The sequence below is a fragment of the Nomascus leucogenys genome, chromosome 5, assembly GCF_006542625.1.
Source record: "Nomascus leucogenys isolate Asia chromosome 5, Asia_NLE_v1, whole genome shotgun sequence".
NCBI lineage: Eukaryota > Metazoa > Chordata > Mammalia > Primates > Hylobatidae > Nomascus > Nomascus leucogenys.
In genome coordinates, this window is record NC_044385.1 from 136,196,760 (window position 1) to 136,217,065 (window position 20,306).

Genomic DNA, 20,306 nt, shown 5'->3' on the forward strand with positions numbered 1-20,306 from the left:
AAGTGATCCACCCACTTGGCCTCCCAAAGTGCTGGGATTACAAGCATGAGCCACTCACCTGGCCAGGTTCCAAAGATCAATTTGAAGCCTACTACCCCATCTTCATACCACAGTTAGGATCACACGTTTCACTCCTTAATTTGGGAGGTGCATTAGTCCATTCTCACACTGCTATAAAGAACTACCTGAGACTGGGCAATTTATGAAGAAAAAAGGTTTAATTAACTCGCAGTTCTGCAGACTTAAAAGGAAGCATGACTGGGAGGCCTCAGGAAACTTACAATCGTGGAGGAAGGCGAAGGGGAAGCAAGTATGTCTTACTATGGTGAAGCAGAAAAGAGAGAGAGAAGAGGGAACTGCCACACACTTTTAAACAACCAGGTCTCGTGAGACCTCACTCACTATCATGAGAACAGCAAGGGGGATATCCACCCCCATGATCCAATCACCTTTCACCATGCGCCTCCTCCAATTCAATGTGAGATTTGGGTGGGGACCCGAATCCAAACCACAGCAGGAGGCTTGCCCCATGGAGAGGGACAACCCTAAAGAGTAATTCGTAACAGAGGGAGACAGTTCCAAACACCCTCCGTTGCTCAGCAACAGCACCTAATCCCACTCCATAGCAGTGGCTCTCAACAGGGCTGATCTGGCAATGTCTGGAGACATTGTCACAACTGAGGGTGTTGCTGGTGGCACTGAATGTGTACAGGCCAGGATGCTACAACACATCCCACGGTGCACAGGACAGACTCCACAGCAGAGATACCTCAAGCACTAGGTGTCGGCAATGCTGAGGCTGAGATGCCCTGATCTACAGGAGTGCCAGACTGGCCCGCCTTGGAGCGTGTGCGAACCTTCACCCTGGCTGCTCCTCCTCAGATCGTCTGCTCTCAGCAGCCTTAGCCTTCCCCCCGTCAGTTTGGCATGGAAGGAAGAATACATTATTTGCAGTCAAAAAAGCTATGCTTGAGCCCTGAATGAAATACCCAACACCCGGGTCCCTGCGTCTTCTCCTATGCAGGTAACCTAACGTCTGACATCCACAGCTTCCCTCCCTTGTGACACAGACCCAAGCCCATTTAGCAACCAGTGTTGCTGTGAGGAAAACACTTAGCTCTTTGATCCAATATGACATTTTTGGGGGTTCAAACCCTCAGCAAACCTTGCTGTTATAATTACAAGAGTCACATGTCTGGCTGTGTAACCTGGGGTCTACGGACTCTGAAGATGGAATTGCATTTTCATACAATAGGGTGCTTCTCATCTTATATATCTTATCTTATGCATTTACAAACATTACCTGCAGTGAGGTCTTTACTCATCACCAGCAAGTCAAAGGGAAGGCACAGCCCCCCCAAAATTAAGAACTTTCAGATGCCTGCATAAATGTATTGTAGAGATTTAGCACTGGAGTAAACCTCTCCAGTGTCTGTGCCTGGAGTAGAGTGTTTCTCCTTGTGTACTGTATGGGCACATACACACGGTAGAGTGTTTCTACTCCAGGCCCAGACACTGGAGGTTCACAGAGACCACTGCCCAGTTCTTGGCAACTCAAACCTTGGCCCCTACCTTTCTCCACTTCCAGGTCTCTGACCTTATTTGGCCCCACATCTCAGCTCCTGGTGACCTGTAGTTCCCCCTTGTTGAAACAGGGTGGGCTCACCTTGCTGCACCAATGTCGACAGTGTTTTCCAGTCACAGTGCTCAGTATTTGCCCAGCAGTGCCGTCTGCAGGAACACAGGCCATTGCTGCTTGCCTGGACACTCCATGACTGTCCAGCTGGGACTGGCTGCCTCCAGGCTGGCCTCTCCACTGGGGAGCAGCAGCTTCAACCCAGCATGACGCTGGGCACATGCTAGATGCTTCATGAGCACTGGTTCCCCGTGTAACACCCACATATCCCAGCTCCCTCAACTGGAATTGCTCTAGAATTCCAACCAATTCCAGCCTATCCTTCAGAAATTAAGCTTGATATATTTTCATAACTTTCTAGTAACAATTCCTGTTTGCCTAGACTCAAAACTGGCAAAATTTGATCCCTTTTTAAAAGATGGATGCCTACCTACACTATCTGATGGGCTAGAAAACAACTAGCAAAAATTAAGTACACATTTGAGAGCAAGGTATAGCCCAAAGGTAGGTGGAAGGAAAATGGAAGTCAGGTAGGTGCTGAAGGCCAGAAGAAGGGGCTTCAAAGCTGTCCTCGGAGAAGGAGCCCCTGCTCCCTCCATGGGCATCATCAATAACCAACAGCAGGTTTGACTTTAGCATTGCCACACCTGCCCCGTGCTCTTCTCCAAGGAGAAACATGTGGCTGCCTGGAGCTCTGGAGTGCATGCCGGTTGATAATGTTCTCATTTCCCTTTTGGTTGCTGTGCTTTCAGCAGCGTCCCAGATCATGGGCTGGCTTCCTCCAAAGTGCTGGAGGGGCCGCTTTGGACTTCTTTGATTTTTGTCTGGCTGCTTTCCACCTTATCTTACTCACAGGCTGCAGTTTCCAAAACCTTAGGCATTTTCTATTCTGCTTCACTTGAAATATTTAGTCTGGTCTCTGAGAGTAATCGTCCCTGTACTGCTTCTCCAGTGCATGCTGATATCTTTGGCAGAACAGAACTCAACCATCCGATAGCTACAGATGATAACCAGATTGGTAGATCACTTTCTGCATTGAGACTCTAAGCAACTTTTTTTTCCTATTTCTTGATGCACTTTTGGATGTAGGTCATTTTCCCAGTTCTGAAGGTAACTAATTTGCCTCAGATCACCTCCAGTACCTGATTTCTGGAGTCATTCTTGCATTAGTCTAGCAAATTATGAAAGGTCTAAGGAAATCATGTAGCTCTATACAAGAAAACAGACACATAATGTCGTGGCTAAAAGCGTAGCCCCTGAAGTTAGATTGTGTTAGGTTTCATTCTGCATTGTGTAAACCTAAGTAAAGTGTTTCCATTTTTTATGCCTCAATTCTCTCATAGAAAGTTGGAAATAATAATAGTCTATATCATATACGGCTGTTTTGAGAATTAATATTTGCAGAACACTTCAGATAATACCTGGCACACAGCAAGTACTATGGAAGTGTTTATTAAACGAGGCAAAACCAAAATGCATTAAAGAGAAAAAGACATTGCTGCTGGTTAGCTCTGCCTGAGGTCATCCCAGACATGCAGTGTCTGGAATGGCGGCTCCATTTTAAAAGGGAGGTGCTGCTGGCTGGGCGCGGTAGCTCAAGCCTGTAATCTCAGCACGTTGGGAGGTCGAGGCGGGCAGATCACGAGGTCAGGAGATCGAGGCCATCCTGGCCTACATGGTGAAACTCTGTCTCTACTAAAAATATAAAAAATTAGCTGGGCATGGTGGTGGGCACCTGTAGTCCCAGCTACTTGGGAGGCTGAGGCAGGAGAATGGTGTGAACCCGGGAGGTGGAGGTTGCAGTGAGCCCAGATCTCTCCACTGCACTCCAGCCTGGGCAACAGAGCAAGACTCCATCTCAAAAAAAAAAAAAAAAGAAAGAAAGAAGGGGGAAGTGCTGCTGGCCAGGCACAGTGGCTCATGCATGTAATCCCAGCACATTGGGAGGCTGAGGTGGGTGGATCACCTGAGGTTAGAAGTTGGAGACCAGCCTGGCCAACATGGTACAAAGATCTTACCTGGAGGTTAGGAGTTGGAGACCGGCCTGGCCCACATGGTGAAACCCCGTCTCTACTAAAAGTACAAAAAAATTAGCCAGGCATGGTGGTGCGTGCCTGTAATCCCAGCTACTCGGGAGGCTGATGCAGGAGAATTGCTTGAACCCAGGAGGCGGAGGTTGCAGTGAGCCGAGATGGTGCCACTGCATTCCAGCCAGGGCGACAGAGTGAGATTCCATCAGCTTGGAAAAAAAAAAAAAAAAAAGAAAGAAAGAAAGAAAGAAAAGAAAAGAAACAAAGAAAAGAAAAGAAAGTGCTGGTGTGAGTTTCTTCTCTTTCATGTCAATGATAGGGTAGGTTTTAGATGTCTGTGAGTGATGTGATCAACTGATAAATAATGAGCAGATGGAAGTATAAGATTTTCAGATACAACCACAAATGCGAGTGTCGATTCATAATAAAACTTTCCCCTTAATTGCCTTTAAATGCAATGTGATATTCTTAAGACCATTCAGGACGCCACATCTCTGAATAGAGTCAACTGCTTTCCCATACGTTGCAATTGCAGTCTGTCGGCAGCCATACCTGTGTCCGAAGGGATGACGAGGGAAAGTCTAGCTCCCAACAGATACCTTTTCATATTTTCACATTCCTGCTCTTAGCTGCAGTTGACCTCAGGGCGAGATCCTTGCACTGTATGGGTACATTAGCTAAACAAGATGGCAGTCTATATGATAATTTTAATTGGCGATGGCAAGTGTATACTTTTACTTCTTTGTTTCCCTGTAGTGCATGTTATAGATGCTCAATGAGTATTTGCTGATTTACTCACTGACTGCAGTGAGTATATCCTCTAATTTATAAAATTCTGCAGGATGCATTTATACATTATTCCAGCTAATGAAGACAATGAGGGCAAAAAGAGACGGGGGAATTGTGGGGGAGAGCTGAGCATTATCTGGTCTTGGTCACTCTTTCTGCAAGCTGAAGTTCCCAGTGACTTCATCAAAGCAGGAATTTGTGTAAGTTTAACTTGCTGTTGGAGGGTGCACCCTGAAGCTAAACGCCTTCTCCAAACAGGTCTGTGGCTCTGTCTTCATCTCCAGACATTTACTGAGTGCTTTCCGTACACCTGCCTCTGAACACAGATGAGGCCCCTATTCCCTCACACTGTGATATTGATCCTTCTGCATGGTGCCCTTAAAAATGCTTAACAAGTCTTGCACATAACTTGCCTTACATTCAACAATAGATATAAGAGAGTTTTAAAATTAGCTATGATCTCAGTACCTATTGTTACAGCTTTTGTCAGATGCATTTGGTACCTAAATGTGATTGCTTTGTTTTACCAAGTACCTAAAGTAATAAATTTCAAAGGACAGCTCTTAAAAATGGTGCTTAATTTGAAAGTAACAACTATTATGAATGTATCTTCTATTTGCATTCTAATTTCTTTAACATCTTTCAAAATACAGCTTTTGCATATATATGTATATATGTGCATATATTATATATGTATATGTATATATGATCAGTGTGATAAGACTATTCGCCAAACAAAAATCTCTTTGTTGAAATTATGGGTTCTTATTTATGAAATTCTAGAAAATGCATTTATGCATTATTCCAGATAATGAAGGCAATTAGATAACAAAAGGCTAAAGAATGAGAAAGCTGTTAAATCAACCCCTTAGATTAATGATCTGCAGCAGGATGCTTCCCAAGGGCCACATCAAAGCATAAGGAGACTTGGATAGATGAAAGATATATTTGCATATCATTTGTATGTAATTTGTATGTCATTAGCATATATGTGCTTGGCTCAAAAGTCTTGGGCAATTTTCAATTTAAAAATGTTCCTTAAGGTTGTCATCTTCTCTTTTCTATGCAGGCTCATCCAGTCATGGGTGCAACAGCCCTGTATGAATATTATATAGTGAAAAAGAAAAATACCGAACCAGCCAAAAAGGTAATGGAGGCAGCATTATCACTCAGAAATTTTTGCAAAGCCATTAATAGCCTGGAGTTTAGAGAACATCTTCTTAGATGAGTCAGACGGAAGGAAATGATACCTCTAACCTTGCCTTGACCAAGGGTATCCAACATGGCCACAAAATCACTTATACCTACGGTGCAAGGAAGGTCAAGATTTTGAGTTCAAAAGTTCCAAATACAAGGATGGCCCCAGGAAAAATGGAAATTTAGTATTTATTGTCTCAGGGCACCCTTTCCGTTTCAGTATCCCCATCCTTGCTGCCATCAATTGCTTCCCTCCCACCTTTGTTAGACGCTGACAACCCTTGTTCTCTCTATAGCACTAACTCTTCACACAAGTAAAAGCCCACTTTCAGGAAGAATCTGATATCATTCATTTGCACCTTATTATAAATTTGCTAACAGTTCATTCATTCAATGATATCTATGGAACACCTACTTTTTATTCACTCTTTCACTTCTTCTGAGTGTTTAAAAGATATTTCTCCAAAGAGGATATACAAATGGCTGGCGGGTGTATAAAAAGCTGCTCAATGTCACCAATTATATGGAAAGTGTAAATAAAAGCCACAATGAGGTATCACCTCACACCTGTCAGAATGGCTGTTATTTTTTTAAAAAGACATGTTTTGGCAGGGATGTGGAGAAACTGGAACCCTTCAATACAGTTGCTGGGAATGCAAAATGGCACAGCTGTTACAGGAAGCAGAATGGAGGTCCCTCAGAAAGTTAAAAATTGAACCACAAATGATTCAGCAATCTATTTCTGGCTGTTATTTATCCAAAAGAATTGAAATTTGGATCTCAAAGAGATATTAGCACTCCTGTGTTCATTGCAGCATTATTCACCATAGCCAAGATGTGGAAACAACCTGAAAACCTGTCCACTGACAAATCAATGAAGAAAAAAAATGAAGCATATGCAGACAGTGGAATACTATTCAGCCTTAAAAAAGAAAGAAATCTGGGGATATGCAACAACATAGATGAACCTCGAGAACATTATGCCAAGTGAAATAAGTCAGTCACAGGAAGACAAATACTGCAAGATTCCACTCATATGAAGAACCAAAAACAGTCAGACTCCTAGAACTGAAGAGCGGGTTGGTGGTGACCATGGGCTGAGGGTCAGGGTAAATGAAGAGTTACTGGTCAATGGGCATGAAGTCTCGGTTATGCGGGATGAAAAAGGTCTAGAGATCTGCTATTGACGACATTGTGCTTAGAATGAGCAATACCGTATTGGATGCTTAAACATTTGTCAGGAGGGTAGATCTTCAAACCAAAGTAAAATAAAATTTAATAGAAAGGAAAATATTCCAACAACTATGCCAGAGGCAAAGAGACCAAATCCGAGGGGCACATAGTGTGCTGGGGAAGGGAAAGAGAATGACGGCAACACAGTGGTTCATGGTGGTGTGCTGTGAGTGGACTGTGTTCCTCCACATTCATATGTGAAAGTCGTCACTCTCGGTACCCAGAATCTGGATGTGAGGGAGATCTCACTGTGACATCTGTCTCCCCACTGATCGCTAGGGTTGCATCGGCTGATCTGGCTGGCCAGGCCGGTATTGCTTTCCTCCCTCACCCCTCCATGTGCGTCCCTCCCAAAGCTGCATGCTCGGTCAAAGAGGACGACCATCCGCCATAGAGGAGGACCAGTCTCTGGTCAAGGGTTTACGAGTAGCTGCGCTCTTCGCTAGAACCTCCAAACAAGCTCTCAGTACCCGGAATCTGACCTTATTTGAAGAGAGGGTCTTTACAGAGGTAATCAAGTTTAAATGAGGTCATGAGGGTGAGCCCTTATCCAATATGACTAATGTCCTTAGAAAAAGGGGAAATTTGAACACAGAGATATGCATAGAGGAAGAGAATTGAAGCCTCAGGGAGAATTGAAGCTTCAGGAAGAGACCTGAAGTCTACCAGCACAGAAGAGAAGCCTGGAACTAATCCTTCCCTCATGGTGCTCAGTAGGAACGAACCCTGCCAACACCTTGATGTTGAACTTCTGGCCTCCAGGACTATGAGAAAATGGTTTCTATTGTGTAAGCCACTTAGTTTGTGGTGCTTTGTTACAGCAGCCCTAGGAAGCTGATATATCGAGTGAGCAGGGTTCTAGAGAAACAGAGAAAGCAACAGGTAACTCTGTCTTGGGGAGTGAAACAATGCTTCACCGAGAAATTCTGGAAAGAAGACACTATTATGCCCCCAAATGCCGCTCCTTCTTGTATGTTATATTCACATCTCTTAGGTACAATGTCTGGATTTGATAAGCCAGTTATGGCAATATTTGCCAGAGAGGACAGAAGGCATAGAAAGTTTAGGGCTCTTCTGAGCCCCTGCGCCACATTCTTACTTGATGGTTTGTCTGTCTTTTTGGAAAAGCCAGTCTCTGTATGCACAGCTGGTCCACGAGTTCTCGGCCTGGTGTTTATGGTCCTCCTTCTTATACCTCACCGGGCATCCTCCTGCTCACATTTTTCAGTGGGCCTTCAGTGATCTGAAGCAGGGGTTTTCCCTGATCACTTGTTTAGTTTGGGTTCCCCCGGAATCAGATGCTGAGACAATGGTCTAGATGCAAGGGGCTATTGGGCAGGTGCCCCAATTCTGCAGGAAAGTGGGGAAGTGGCACAGGAAGGGGACTGGAGGGGTAGGAGTCCAAAGAGGCATGTTCTTACGTCCTTCACCACTGTGGGTAACTGAGCCTTTGCTCCCCATGGAAACTCTGGGAAACGATGTAAGTCCCAGGCTTCAGGGTGACTCCACCTGAGGGACGATGGAACTGGTGTGTCACTGGGGCTTAGCATCATTGCTTCAGGGTGGGAGTAGGGAGGTGACTACCTAGCCTGGGGTCAAAGCAGCTGTTTTGATCGCAGGAGAAAACCTTCAGGCACAGAGATGCAAACATCATGGAAAGTCAGCTGGCAGCACTCACAAGGCAAAATGGTTACCAGTTCCTCACCCCCACTACTTGCCTTTAACTTTTTTTTTTTTTTTTAGAAGGAGTCGTGCTCTGTTGCCCAGGCTGGAGTGCAGCGGCACGATCTGGGCTCACTACAAGCTCCGCCTCCCGGGTTCACGCCACTCTCCTGCCTCATCCTCCCGAGTAGCTGGGACCACAGGTGCCTGCCTGCCACCACGCCAGGCTAATTTTTTGTATTTTTAGTAGAGACGGGGTTTCACCGTGTTGCCAGGATGGTCTCAATCTCCTGACCTCATGATCTGCCCGCCTCGGCCTCCCAAAGTGCTGGGATTCCAGGCATGAGCCACCACGCACGGCCTACTTGCCTTTAACTTTTATATTTCCTTTCATAAACCCATAAAAAATATGGGTTTTCTGGCTAGATTTTTTCTGACACTTGGCTAATAAGCATATTTATAAATAACATAAATATTAGCATATAAATGTAAATAATAGCTAGGATAAATCATGATAACTGGTAATGTGTTTATCAAAAGATCCAGACGTCTTTCTTATTATCTGAATCCCATTCTTTTCCTGCTTAAGGAAACCCAGAAATATTGATTCCAGGTTCAGATGTTTGGCCCCTGCAACATAGTAGTAAAATTAACCAGCTTCAGAAATAGTGGCTGCAGTTTACAGTATAAATACCAGTCCCCAAAATCTGGTTTTGGGATTTACTGTAGCAGGGTCCCAAACCTCAGCAATGGGTGTATCCCAGTTCTCTTGATCAGGATGAGCAATGCTGTTACACCGGAAGGCTATCCACATACTACTCAACAATGCAGATAACCTAAAAACCAGTGCAATAATTCTCTATTCAATAGTGGTTACGTTTCTTCTGTGTGCCAGGTAAAATGCACTACTGCTAGTGTTACCAAAATGAGTAAGACACAGTGCTTATTTTTAAAGAACTCATGCCCTAAAGAGAAAAACTACAAGGACTTTTCTTTCATAAAATTTGAAGCCATTCCAAAATATGTTACAGAAGGAGAGGAACTAACTCAATAATTTAACCAACTGGAATGCTATTAAAATATTTTATTTCCCCATTCTTTTGTCAACTTATGTCTTATCTAGGGGGTATAAACAAGTGCAGAAAGGAGATTGCATTCAAGTGGATTTTAGTTACATGGCACATATGGGATGGGAGGGTGGAGAAAAATACTGGAAAGTTCAGAAATTATATACATATATTTCTTTTAAATGCTAGGACTGGCCTATTTTCATTTTGACTAGATTTTTAGTAAATTTGGTTTCCTTTTAAAGGTTTGTAATCTTTCTTGGTTTTGTTTCTCTAATTTTAATTTCTTAGATCAATTTTAAGGGAAATACTTCTGTATAAAAATACTGTACAAATAAATTAAAATCACACAGTGCAACTTATTTTATAATCTATGATCTATCCACTGATAGCTGTTAGTAATCTTTGTGGCTTTCAACATTCTGTTTAGTAGAAATGTCAAGCCTCTTTGTGGCCTGTCTATAAAAAATATTTGTTTTCACAATGGCAAAGGCCAGTATAATAAAAGGCCACAGAGAAGAATTGTTTCCACTCCAAAAAGTAGTGCACAAGAAGAAGAAATTGGGCCTGACCAACTGGCCAACTGTCTCCTCCTCTGAGTGCCTGACTTCTTCAAGGCCAGCTCTGCCCTTTGGGATGTGCCAGGTCCTGGTTTGGCTGTGCCCTGAAACTCTACCAGGCTTGCCAGGAAGTAAGTCTCCTACTGGAACATCCAGTAGAAGCTGAGCTACCCTCATCTCACTGGGAGTTAGCTCACACATAATCCCCAGCGCCGTGTCTTTTCATCATTCCTACAGCTGACTCCAGTGTGGCAACTGGCCGCCACGCCTCCCTATTCCCTGGTGGCGGCCCATCGTCTGAGTCTGCATTTTCCCCAGAGCCACCCGCTTCACTCAGGCTCAGAGTGACACATCATGCTCTTGGGAGGCGCTCTGTCTCCCCCGCTGCCTGTGGACACCGTGGGTGATTGCTGTGATGCTCACATCCTGGCTGCAGTTGTTCATAAACAGATTCTAAACCAACCCAATTATTCATAAGGCACTGGTGCAGATGGCTTTATGACTTAGAAGTGTGATCTTTAAAATACCCCAGAAGGAATGGAATTTGCATTCCTGATGTGGATTGGGAATATTAATGTGGTCGGGTCCAAATTCTTGGAGCAATACCTGCAGTACCCCTGATAGAAGTGGGAAGAGGTTCTTACTTCACGCCTACTGCACAGAGTAAGTCAAAGCACAAGTTTATCTGCAGTGTCAGAGGCCTTGGGCTTGGTTTATCACCTGGTTCATAGTGAAAACAAAAACCTCAGTCAGGCAGTGTTTTTATTGCTAAATCAGGGAATTTCTAAGTTAGGGCATTGGTGTTGCTCTGATGGGATATTTGGGAGTTCTGTTAGTCATTTTCTTATACTGTTCCCTCAAACATCTTAAGCTTGGACTTGTAATTCATACTGTACTTGCATAAACATAAGACGGAAGTGCTGTAGGTTATACCCCAATGTAAGAGAACCAAGTGTATTAAACTTCCTGTTTCAAAAACACATAAAACTGGAAAAAGGCAAACATGAATTTCAAAGGCTCCACCACAATCTCCCTTAAAATGTGAGCTACTCATTTGTACTTAAAATGTAAGTCGATTTCATAAGACATTATTTGCCTACACATTCAGTAATCTAGCTACAACATGAAGAACCTGACACACAAGTCGAAAAGAGAAACACAGTCCAGGCGCGGTGGTTCACACCTGTAATCCCAGCACTTTGGGAGGCCAAGGCGGGTGGATCGCCTGAAGTCAGGAGTTCAAAACCAGCCTGGTCAATATGGTGAAACCCTGTCTCTACTAGAAATACAAAAAGTAGCCAGGAACATGGTAATCTCAGCTACTCGGAGGCTGAGGCAGTAAAATCGTTTGAACCCAGGAGACAGAGGTTGCAATTAGTTGAGATCACACCACTGCACTCCAGCCTGGGTGACAGAGCAAGCCTCCGTCTCAAAATAAACTGAAAAAAAAATAAATAAATTGAGAAACGCTAGTGTTCATGGCACTGCCTTGTTATTCGGCCAGATAGTGCCGAGGAAAGGAAAGTGATCTATATTAAGAGAGAGATTTTGATGGAGACAGTTGCTGCCTCATATACACAAACATAGAGCTCACAAGGACAGTGAAAACAAAACCATAGCAGAAGAAAGAATTAAAGGCCAAATCACCAAGTCTAAACCCTTGACCCAACCAGCATCTCTCTCAGTGAGGTTTCTCAAAAGACTGTGACACAAACTGCCTTTTGGATGGGAGAAGGAGCTCTGCCACGAAAGGGATGAGACCCAAGCTAGTGCTGCCATTCCTGTGTGGCTGTGACATCCTGCCTCTCAGAACCACATTGCAGGAGCTGATCCTCTCTGAGTTTATTGTCAGGACCTCCTTTCCAATACCAACATTGCATCAGCAGGAAGAAAATGGTCTCTCACTTATTTTCCATTAAGAGCAACCGCCCATGCTTCAAATTCAGTGAGTAGACGTGCCATGCAGCTCTTCAAGTAAAGTTGCTTTGAGTAATTTTATCCCAGTCCATCACATTCCGATGAACTGAGATCACAGACACGTTATTTTCACCCTTTGCCAGAATTTTTGTGTGACAGAATGTGATAACCAAGAATGAAATGAATTAAGTTTGCTTCTTGCTTTCAGGTTGATGCAGGGAAGGAAAAGACGGAAACTCTTCTCCTTTGATTTTCGTATAGGGGTTGGTATACAATGTACTTAATGAATGTGTTCAGTTAATTAACTAATGAATGTGAAGTTGGGTTTGTCAAAATCTTGAGAATATGATAGCCTGAGTTCTTCTACTTTCTCTGGTGCTGGGCTCATCATGGTAGAAGACAAATGACACCTTGGGAGACACACATCCAAGGAACCGTCCTTGGAAGAATTCAATAAAAACGCGTTTGCTCTTTCTGTGGGTTTTCAGATACTGGATTTGTGCCACTAAGAATGTGACACTTCAGGCTATAGTCCTCAATGCCATAGATGTCATACCCCCTTTCTTTTGGTGCCCAGGTTTTTCTGCCTGATGCTGGCAGGGGCTGTCCCCACCCCATGTGCTCCACCCCCAGCTTGGTGATCTTGCCTTTAGAGAGCTCCCAACCCAAACAGGGTAAGGTGCTGGCTTTCTTGTTAAATCCACATTTCAATAAAAGCGTTTGTAACTCAGAGGAATGCATCTTTGGGGAAAGTCTTAGGTGAACGAAGGAAATACTTCCTGGAAATAGGACGGCCTTAAAGCCCTTGACTCATGTTCCACAGCCAGGTGTCCATCACCCATAGCTGGAAACTTGGCCTGTCCAGTTGGCTACGTGGGACACAGTTTCATAGGGATGAATGAATGGTTTTCTCAGTTCAGTTCCAAAGTGTTTCAGTAACACCAGGACATTATTTTGGAGGATTAGAAAAAGCTGAGTAGGAAACATGCTTTGTGTACTAATCATGAATTAATTAGTATTTGGGCCACAAAAGGATGCTCTGCTGCCTAGAAGAGTGTCTTACCGCCAGGAAATGGGAAGCACAAACTATGGACTTGGTGCTTAAAAGAGGAAGGTACACTCACATCTGGATTCTCTTATCTTTCTACCAATGTATTTGCACCTAGTAACCAAACTCACTAACCGTACATTCATTTTAGAAGTTGGTTTGTACTGACTTTTTTTTTTTTTGGGCGGGGGAGATGGAGTCTCACTCTGTCACCCAGGCTGGAGTGCAGTGGCACGATCTTGGCTCACTGCAACCTCCGCCTCCTGGGTTCAAGCAATTCTCCTGTCTCAGCCTCCCAGGTAGCTAGGACTACAGGTACATGCCACCACACCCAGTTGATTTTTGTATTTTTAGTAGAGACAGGGTTTCACAATATTAGTCAGGCTGGTCTCAAACTCCTGACTTCAGGTGATCCACCTGCGTCAGATTCCCAAAGTTCTGAGATTATGGGCGTAAGCCACTGCGCCCAGCCTGTACTGACTTTTAATAACCGAAATTTAACAATGTCAGGCCTACACATTGGAGTCTCCCGAAAGGACACATGGAAAGTGAATACCTTGTAGCTGAGTATATCACTATGTTTAAAAATAATAATCCCAGGAATTAAGGACTGATCAGTTTACTTGGGTACCAGAAAAACTGACTGAGAATTAGTTGGGGGCTGTGAAGCCCAACATTTGCAGGATCCTGATCTGAGAGTGTCAACAAGCCCAGGAGGAAAGAAAGTGTTAGGCTGTTGCAAAAGTAACTGTGGCTTTTGCCATTAAAAGTAATTAAAAGTAATGGCAAAAACCGCAATTACTTTTGCAACAACCTAATACTGCTGCAAGTTTAGTAAGAATTCTCTGCATGGAACGTAAAAAAGAGAGAGCCCTTTCAGTTGGTCAAACTTATCTCCATTAATTTCCCTTATGTATAAGTTTCTATACTTTTCAGATCACCTAAGAAAGACCTTAGATAATGTTTCTGGCGATGGCAGGGGCAATGATAAGCTGAAACAAACTTCGACTGACCTTCGTTCAGTCCATGGCACTTTCCAGCCTCCAAATCTTATCTAACAAGGACTCTCAACTTAAGGAGCAAGAACACACAAAGACAGTAAGAGCAAGAAATATTGAAGCTAAGGATGCCTTATCGAATCAGGAATAAAAACTGGTGGCCAGGCTAGAAAATGTGCTCTCCACCTTACAGTAGGAATAACCAAAACTAGTGAAGAAGTGTGCTTGGAAATACCAACATGCTGTCTGGATTCTTCCGACTCTTGGTACCAAGCAGGAATTTAGTGAACAACCTAATTCACCCGTGTCTCTCTCTGCGTCTGCCACTCCAAGGTTTTGATGAAAATGGAAAGCCCATGACAAGATAATCATATGTTATTTAAAATATTGCACTGGTAAAGGTGTACTGAAATTAACAACATCTCTTCATTTTCTACAATTTTCTTGGTATTTTGAGTTTAAAAAAAAATACATGCCTCTGAGTGAAAGAGCCACAGGTATAATAATAGTGATCTGGTAATTCTTAGCAAAGCATTTTTGTGTCATATTCATAAATTTGCTAAGCATATGACTCTAATGACTAGATAATGAGTCACTTTGCAAGTCAGGATGCCATATTCTTTGCTATCAGCTAAATTGAAAAACGTCCTGATTGAGATGGGAACTGATAGATCATTTAAAATAATTTGATGATAGATCGCTATGTGATTTTTTGCATACAATTTGAAAAGGTTTAAATAATTGAGTGAAATTTTCATAATAAAATCCTTCCAAGTACCAATTTATTTGAACAAAGTATCTCAGTGCTTCAATCTGCGAAAATGAAAATTAGGAAATGAATTAATGCCAAGCCCTGTTTCATTATATCAATAAATAATATCTATCTGTGATTATTTAAACTACTTGACAAAAAATCCAAGACACATTTCCAATGCATTTTACTTTTTATGTTTAATAATGATGCATAGAATTTTATAATATATTTATGTTGTTTTGACCAATTTCTACAGTTATTAATCATAACTAACAACTCAGAATAAAATACAGAGCACTATGGTCACAGGAAATGTGCTAGAAAAGTTTTAAAACATTTTATATATAGTTTTTGAAAAGAAGTATATAAGCTGATCAATAAAACTTTACATGAAGAAAAAATTCCATGGGAAAGTAAAATTGAAATAAATAATAGAGAATAATGAAACACATTCTATTTTCTATTATTAAAGAACTTGTTCATTTTCCTTTTAAGTAGATTCTGATAGGTGTCAAATTACTGGGGCATTTAGAGTCCACTGGGTTTATTTTTTAATCATGTAACACTTTTATTTCAAAATTTTATTTTATTTTATTATTATACTTTAGGTTTTAGGGTACATGTGCACAATGTGCAGGTTTGTTACATATGCATCCATGTGCCACGTTGGTGTGCTGCACCCATTAACTCGTCATTTAGCATTAGGTATATCTCCTAATGCTGTCCCTCCCGCCTCCCCCCACCCCACAACAGTCCCCGGAGTGTGATGTTCCCCTTCCTGTGTCCATGAGTTCTCATTGTTCAATTCCCACCTATGAGTGAGAACATGCGGTGTTTGGTTTTTTTGTCCTTGCTAAATGTTAACATTCACAATAAATCAGAAATGATAATTCTTCAAACAACTTAAACTTTTGAATAAAATGTCTAGCTATCATCTTTAAAAAGAGATGTAATACAGAGTTTTTCAAACTTCTTTTATGATTAGCAAAAACTTTTTAAAGCCACTACTTTAGAATATTATGTGGTAAAAGGTAAGGAACTGAATCTTTACTAGGTTGTAGTTGATGTCTTTCTCTGTCTGATAGATCGCATTCAGCCAAGAATGTAGTATGGTCTTAGAGCGCTATTCACTGAAGGAGAGGAGGTAGGAAGCGTTTATTTCCATTTTAAAGAAATTCCTTGAGAAACCGACTTTCATTTCTTATTGAGAGATAGCCTTGGTCTTACAAATCAGGGTCTTTTGCCCAGGCTGTGACCTGCCATGAAGAGGCTGCCCTTGCCTTCCTCGTCTTCACTACCCAGAACTACTCCCCGTGTAATTATCTCACACATTCCGTGAATGTGATCAAAGTTAATATCAGGAAAACAGGTCTCCTCTCCTGGCCATGGAACTCCATTGCAGTTAGCAAGCCATAGTGCGGGCCTGGGGAGTGACATGTTCAAGGATACAATTTCTTCTGCAGTGTGAAGGATGATGTTCTTTCTATTGTGTGAGCAGTATTTCCATTGAAGAAGTGTATCCCTTTTATTAATGATTTTCTACTATTCAATTCACAAGAAAAAAATTCTTGAGATATAATAGGCCACCCTACATAGGCAGACTATATTCAGGTAGAGAACAAACATACCATACAAATAATTCGAAGTCTGTTTCAAATAAAACACTCTTGGAAGTACAAGAAGAAATTTTAATAGATGTAAAAATAAAGTACAAGAAGAAATTCCAGTACAAAACCAATTAATAAAATGTAAAGTGAAAAAAGATTTACCTTTGGTCATTAGGCTTAAGAAGCAGCTGTTGTCTGGGGAGATTTTGCAAACAAGGCCTAAGCCCTTCAGTGTTACAATAAAAAGTGCTATAAATCACCCTTTGAAAATAGTAATTATGTGGGGATTTTTTGTTTTTGCAATAGATGTTGACAGTTAAAGCAACACTGTTAGTACAGAAAGATGTAAAACTTCATGTTTATAAAATAGTGGCTTAGAAGTCAGATAAACAGCTGCCCACAATTATGAACTTAAAATATCTGTGCCAGGCAAGTCCTAAGATCTAATTAGGTACAAAAGAAAACAAAAAACACAATTAGCATGTTTCTAGTACAGGTGTATGAAGCTATATAATAATATTGTTGAAGACAAAAAGATAAAACAGAGTAAAGGGAGAGAGGATGAAAAGGGTATCCCTGAGAAGTGTTGGTCAGGAAGGCCTCTCTAATGGGAAAAGAGAAGTCTCAGATATAAATGGTGAAGTCATTTTTCTTTTGCTTCTAACACCTCAAACATGGTAAACAGAGGTAGATTAAAGCTGAATCTAAAGTCAAATGTTTTTCAAGGGATATTGATATCTAGTTTATTGGAAGTCTAATGGTCATTCAAGACAGAGGCTGTCTCTGAGGTAAGAAATTAAAAATAAAAATACTGTTGAATAGATAGATCAATTGATGTGTGATAAGATAAGCATAGTAAAATGTCAATGGTGGAACATTAACATCCCCATCATATCTAGGTATTGGATATACCCGTGTTCTCCATAAAATCTATTCAGCCTTTTGTATGTTCATTTTATAATGAACACTTTCATGTTAGAAAGATTTATATTTCTCAAGCTTAGAAACATATTTCAGATCAGAACAAGTCATAATTAATCATTAAAATAGTTACTAAAGTTTATCAAATTTGCTTTAGTATTTACTTATTTAAATCTTATCCCACATAGTTATCATCTTTTAAACTAACTTAGTAATATTGCCTGTATTAAGTTCTGTTTTTGTCTTAAAACAGTAATATGAGGTAAGCAGTATGACATTAGTATGCTAAGGTCTCTTTCAGTTAAACACACTTATGGATGACACAGGGATATTTAGATTATGAAAATATCCATTATCTGTACACTAGGCAGAAATATAATCTCATGGAAAGCACTTGTAAAACAAAAACCACAAAAGTTTCAGTATTAAATGCTCATATTTATCTGTAAGTTAGTGACACAAGGGTTAAACGCCCTCTTCTTGAATACTCAATTAATTACTTAAATTTAACAAAATTAATAATAACTAGTTGAGTTCAATAACACAGGCTGGCCCCGCCTTCATGTCAAATAGCATAGCTCTAAAAAAAGTCCCCCAAATACAGATCATTTCTGGAGCAAATAATATTCCTCCTCTAAAAAGAGATTAAAGATTTAAGGTTGTGCATATTCCCGACTATTCAGGAGATGACAGATTAGAAAGTGAATAGGATCTTTCTGACTTTAGAGTAAGATAATGGCACTTTAAGAAAAATGACTTTCTGAATATTACAACCAAAGCTGATTTGTATGAGAAACTTCCCTCATATTTCTTTTCAAATTCTCTTAAATGCAACATTAAAAATAAACAGACAAAATATTTCAAAAGGAATGGGATGCAGAAATGTCAAGTTCTGCCTGACCAGAGAAGTAATTTCTAAGAATCAAAAGTTACATACAAAATGAATTACAATTTTATCATACAGAAAGAAATTGGGCAATTTCCCCTCCTCCCCTCCCCTCTTGTATTTCTAATAGGGAAGAAAAGCCCCATGGCAAAGAGCTCCTCTCTGAGGCATCCAGGACTCTTTGTTTCCCCACATCCTCACTCCACCCCATTGTATCTATATTTACTCAATTGCTTCCATTTAGGCAATGATGGCTGTTGGAGAGCACTTTCCACTGTGGGTGTGAAGCTGGCAGGAAAAGGTGCTGGGTTTGGAAGGGCCACTGGAGCAGTGCCTTCTGGAATTGGTGCCATGTTAGTTCATTATTTCTAGCAAAAGTCTACCTCATATTAATCAAAAATAAATTCTCCTCCAGATTAAGATGACTGGCCTACATAAATAGGAAGCACACCTCAGTGAGGCAGTTAGAGAGTGGATGATTGACTGATAAACACCAGAGACTTGGCTAAGCAGTGTGGATGTATTAATCCAAAAATTTTAGGGACCTTAAAACTAAAACAAACCGAATGGTGTACAAATACTGTACTCTAGTTAGTGAGTTTTTTTGTTTCATGGGAATGTGAGTTAGAAATTCTGAAACTAGTTTTTGTTCAAAGACTGAAGAAATAAGGAAATACATATATAAGTATTGACAGCCAGGACTCTGTCAGAGAAATGAGTTGCCAACGAAGAAAGGGGAAATGCTCAAATGAACCCCATCAGATCTCATTGGAATCAAGGGCACGAACCACCACACACAATCTGAAAGGAATAATCTGGAATAATGTGAACAATAAAATTGGAAGCCTAATGTAATCATATCAATGATTACATTAAATATAAATGGCCTAAAAGCACGAGTTAAAAAAGATTACCAGACTAAAGTTTTAAAAACCAACTGATTCTATGTTATCTATAAGAAACCTACTTCAAATATAATGATATAGATATAGTCAAAGTGAAAACATGGTAACATGATATGTCAAGTAAACACTAATTTAAAAATGAAAGTAGCTATAGTAATATCAGCAAAATTGAACTGCAGAACAAGGAAAATTACTGAGGATAAAAATGAACATTATATAATTATGAAAAATAAATTAATCCAAAAGAAATAATAATGCTAAGTGTGTATGCATCAAACAAGAAAGTTCCAGAATACACGAAGCAAAAACTAAATAAACAGAAAAAAATAGACAAACCTACACTCATTCTTCAAGATATCAACAGTCTTCTTGCAGTGGTTGTTAAAACAAGTAGACAGAAAATCAGCAAGAATAAGAAGGGCCTGTACACTACTACTGAACAAATTTACCTCTTTGACATGTATAGACTTTCCATTCAACAAGCAGAATATATATTCTCCTCCAGTACACAGAGAACATTTATCAAAATAAGATCATATTCTGGGCCGTAAAATAAACCTTAACAACAATAAAAGAATTTAAATCATAAAAAGTTTTTTGGCCATACATAATGCAACTATAAATTATTAACAAAAGATACTTTGGAAACACCCAAATATCAAAAAATTTAGCATCACACTTTTAAGCCTTTGGGTCATGGAGGAAGCTTCAAGGGAAATTAGAAAATATTTCAAAATATATTTATTTGAAATTGCAACAGGTGGGATACAGCCAAATTATAGTTTAGAAAGAAATCTATAGCATAAAATATATATATTAGAAAAGTTGCTCATCAATTATCTGTGCATCCACCTTAAGAAATAAGAAAAAAGAGAAAATTAAACCCAAAGCTAGCCAAAGGAAAAGTAACAATAAAGCAAGATGCAGAATCCATTGCAATAATAAAAACCTAAGAATCATAGAGAAAACCATTGAAAACAAAAGCTGTTTCTTTGGAAAAAAGAATAAAATTGATAAATCCCTAGACAGAGCAAGCAAAAGGAAAAAGACAAGACATAAGTCGTCAATATCAGAAACAAAAGTAATTATATCACTA